Raw genomic sequence first — 4,977 nt, forward strand, 5'->3', positions numbered from 1 at the left:
CTACCGTGCGTCGACAACGTGTGTCGTAAAAATTATACGGACCGCGAGAAGGGACAAGTTATCATGGAAACAACCAAACATTTGTTTGAGACCAATGCATTAATGTTTTTCCGTTTCAGGTCCTTCATTATTATTTAATAGTAACACAGAATAATACAGTCCGCACAAAACAATGACATTGTCACAATTTATAACAAAACTATTTAAAGAAATAATGGTCACCAGAGGAGTAACAAATAAACAAAAATCAAAGTAAGGAAAGATTGATAAAAAAAGAAAGATGTCATTAAAAAATTAGTAATTCATAAATCAGCTAGGGTAAAAAGTTGAAAAGCAGAGCAGCATATTCAATAAGTATATAAAGGAATTTTTATTAGTAGACATAATTAAATTATAATATTTAAGTGTTTATCTACAACAATTCTACTATTAATAAAGAATAAAGCAATTTTAAAGCCATTCTGTAACTTTAATGACATTTAACGGAAAGCGCAGTGACATGGGCTGGTGAGCCAAACCTACTATAATTTCTTTATATATTTGTTATAGATACAATTTAGTTGTTTTGAGTTAATTTGAATTTATATTAACTTTATCGACAGGTTACCACCATCGGTCGTGTTTGTGGACAAATTCACTCTAGGTAAGAAAATACCAACGTTTAGGACACAGACTGCATTCAATACACGTATAGCCTATTTGAGTGTCTCAAAACCTAGTGAGTTGCCTACATAAACCACATTTTTAGGATTTAGATGCGCCTATAGCCTAGTTATTGAGTTGTCTACCTATAGGCAAACTGTCAATTTCTTATGTTCTTTTCAGGTTGATTGGTGTTCCATCTTTGCCATTTCAAGTGTCATGTCTTCACACAAGTGCGGAGTTAAACAGCAAACATTGGGAAAGGAACAATCTGATTGTATATCCACCACAACAGAAAGATGAGCCACGCAGACCTGCAGTTAGTGGTCCATAAAATTCACCATTACACACAAATAATGTGAATGACGTGTCTGATCTTAATGGGATTTAAGTATGCTAACGTTGACTTTGTGTTATTTACATTCCTGATAGGAGATCCATCACTGTAGACGTCAGATTAAATACAGCAAAGACAAGATGTGGTACTTGGCTAAGCTGGTAAGTGATATATCTGCTTGCAAGGACTGACCTGTATTAGTAATTTATTATCATGCCTAATTTATCTTGTAGGCTCTAGACAGGACACATTATACATTTGAAAATGTCTATGGTGATACATTTCTCAATGTAGCTGGCACCATGTATATTTTATTGCATTATTTCAGTGATTATGTAAGTATGCATTAAGTTCAATGCCTATTATAGACCAAGTAAAACCTGGTTTGTGTTTTAAACAACAGATCAGAGGTATGACCATTGACCAGGCACTCGCTCAGCTAGAGTTCAACAACAAGAAGTGTGCTCAAATAATGAAATAGGTAAGAATACAAACAGTGGTTTGATTGAGAAAAAGGTGTTTTTAAGTAATGACTCTTCATTATCCAGCTTGTTACAAGCCAAATAAATAAATAAGTGCACATGAATATTGATTTGAGTATTATTTTATTAACTTGCAGAGATCACACAGTAATCCAAGAAGCAGGAAATATTACTCGCAATACCTGGATAAGCAGTCTTGATTGGTTGTTACTGAGAAATTTTGGACCACTAGATGGCGCCATTGACCATCAGAATAGAATATTTCAGAGGTCTGTGTAATAAATAGTATTAACAAAGTGAAATTTGTTTGCTTATTTATCTGCCCTCAAGCTATGTGATCACAATGCCTCAAGTGGTTTGGAAATTCATAGCATTTTTTGTATTTTTTTGCAAACATTTTTGTGTTCAAGGTGCTTTTGGAAGCCCAGGAAATGGCAGTGAAGAATCACAACGTGGAATACAAATCAAATGTATATTTTGGTAAGTGCTTGAATACCAACCTATAATTGAAACATTCAATCCATAAGCCATTAGTACAAGTGCAGCTGTTTCTGCTGGTAAAGAGTAGCAATGTGTTTGCTTGAGGTGTATAACATGCACAAGAGCAGGGATGGGACAATATATCGAACCTCAAAATATCGCGAAACAAATTATTTGACGAAGCTTATTGAGGGCAAAAGTCGCTGTGCTTAAAGAGACAGTACTGTTTTTGTGCTTGTTATATAAATTAAGTTAAATACTTGTATGTTGCACACATTATTTCCATCAGTGGCAGTTCAGATTATTATTTATGCAACTTTATAACATAATATTAATTGATAGAACGTAGAATATTTTCTTTTTAAAAAAGCTAAAATGTGATTAACACACTATATAAATGCTTTTCATTATTATAGAGAACTTTATTCTGATGAGAAATTATAATATGTATAAATCTGCTCAAACAGTAACATTTTTTTTTTATCTGTCATACTTTGTCATTTGACTGTACATAGAACCAAATCTTGAGAGAACCATATCATCCCACCCCTACCCAAGACTGTACTCTACTTTAACTGGGGTGTTTAATTCAGGATCAGAAAGAGGGTGAAAAAAGGTCATGAAAAATGACATTATGACTATTTATGGTGAAAAAATTTACTTTTTAAGTGGACCTCAGGGGAATAATTAAACAATAATAAATATAGCTCACTACATTTTACTTTTCCATCTGATAGTGCATTCATACCTTTTACTCTAGCAGTTGAATTATATTTTCTTGCTCCTGATCCCAACAGCTGAATCATTCTCAGCTAAGGGAAAATATCTGAAGCGCATTCGTTATCGTGGACGTGGCATGTTCGGCATCATGGACAAAGTGCACTGCCACTACTTCATAAAGCTTGTTGAGGGAGTGCCGCCCAAAGTTGAACAGAAGATGGGATTGGACCAGGCCAAGGAGTACGTGGAACAACTGAGGAACAGAACGATTATTCACTCACTATAGTTTAACATTACACTAGACTTACTGTTATCGTCTTTATGTAAATAATATTAATTTAAATAAAAAAAGCTCTGGATCAATCTTGAAGTTCACTGTATTTCCAGACTTGAATGCTTTTTTCCTGAAGGGTAACATATTAGACATAAACTATAATATTCAGAACTAATGTGCACATTTCATTTAAATTTGGATGACTGACTTTAACTGCATTTCTGTCAAACATTTCTTGGAATTTGGTCAACCCCATATCCCACTTTACCATCTGATAGTGCATTCATATTTAATCCTTTTTTAGTAGAATGAACTAGACCTGTTGCTCATTGAATTTGGGACTCTGTCTGGCATTTCCTATAGGACACATAACAAACTTTCACATACAGTGCATCCGGAAACTATTTACAGCGCTTCACTTTTTCCACATTTTGTTATGTTACAGGTTTATTCCAAAATTGATTAAATTCATTATTTTCCTCAAAATTCTACAAACACTACCCCATAATGACAATGTGAAAGAAGTTTGTTTGAAATCTTTACAAATGTATTAAAAATAATAATAAAAAAAAAATCACATGTACATAAGTATTCACAGCCTTTGCTCAATACTTTGTTGAAGCACCTTTGGCACCAATTACAGCCTCAAGTCTTTTTGAGTATGATGCTACAAGCTTGGAACACCTATTTTTGGGAAGTTTCTCCCATTCTTCTTTGCAGGACCTCTCAAGCTCCATCAGATTGTATGGGGAGCATCGGTGCACAGCCAGTTTCAGATCTCTCCAGAGATGTTCAATCGGGTTCAAGTCTGGGCTCTGGCTGGGCCACTCAAGGACATTCACAGAGTTGTCCCGTAGCCACTCCTTTGTTATCTTAGCTGTGTGCTTAGGGTCATTGTCCTAAACCTTCGCCCCAGTCTGAGGTCCAGAGCGCTCTGGAGTAGGTTTTCATCAAGGATGTTTCTGTACATTGCTGCATTCATCTTTCCCTCAATCCTGACTAGTCTCCCAGTTCCTGCCTCTGAAAAACAGATTAAGATTTAACTTTATTGTCATTGTGCAGAGTACAGGTACAGATTTGTTTTAGATTATCCCAAATAAGCTGGGGTCAGAGCGCAGGTTCAGCCATGAAAGAGTGCCCCTGGAGCAGATACGGTCAAGGGCCTTGCTCAAGGGCCCAACAGTGACATCTTAACGGTGCTGGGGCTTGAACCCTGACCTTTCGGTAACCCAGAGCCTCAACCACTGAGTCACCACTGGCCTGATGCTGCTGCCACCACCATGCTTCACTGTAGGGATGGTATTGGCCAGGTGATGAGCGGTGCCTGGTTTCCTCCAGACATGATGCTTGCCATTCAGGCCAAAGGGGTTCAATCTTTGTTTCATAAGACCAGAGAATTTTGTTTCTCATGGTCTGAGAGTCCTTCAGGTGCCTTTTGGCAAACTCCATGTGGGCTGTGATGTGCATTTTACTGAGGAGTGGCTTCCATATGGCCACTCTCCCATACAGTCCTGATTGGTGGAGTGCTGCAGAGATGGTTGTTCTTCTGGAAGTTTATCCTCTATCCACAGAGAAATGCTGGAGCTCTGTCAGAGTGACCATCGGGTTCTTGGTCACCTCCCTGACTAAAACCCTTCTCCCCTGATCGCTCACTTTGGCCGGGTGGTTCCAAACTTCTCCATTTACTGATGATGGAGGCCACTGTGCTCATTGGGACCTTCAATGCTGCAGAATTTTTTCTGTACCCTTCTCAGATCTGTGCCTCAATACAATCCTGTCTCGGAGGTCTACAGACAATTCCTTGGACTTCATGGCTTGGTTTGTGCTCTGACATGCACTGTTAACTGTGGGACCTTATATAAACAGGTGTGTGCCTTTCCAAATCAACTGAATTTACCACAGGTGGACTGCCAATCAAGTTGCAGAAACATCTCAAGGATGATCAGTGGAAACAGGATGAACCTGAGCTCAATTTTGAGTGTCATGGCAAAGGCTGTGAATACTTATATACATTGTACATGTATTTTTAATACATTTGCAAA

General features: G+C 37.5%; 1 pseudogene; it reads left to right on the forward strand.

Moving 5' to 3' along the window:
* The first annotated feature begins 472 nt into the window (after positions 1-472).
* LOC127624914 (39S ribosomal protein L22, mitochondrial-like) lies at positions 473-2,947 on the forward strand (annotated as a pseudogene).
* The last annotated feature ends 2,030 nt before the right edge of the window (positions 2,948-4,977 follow it).

Source organism: Xyrauchen texanus, chromosome 31 (assembly GCF_025860055.1).
Source record: "Xyrauchen texanus isolate HMW12.3.18 chromosome 31, RBS_HiC_50CHRs, whole genome shotgun sequence".
NCBI lineage: Eukaryota > Metazoa > Chordata > Actinopteri > Cypriniformes > Catostomidae > Xyrauchen > Xyrauchen texanus.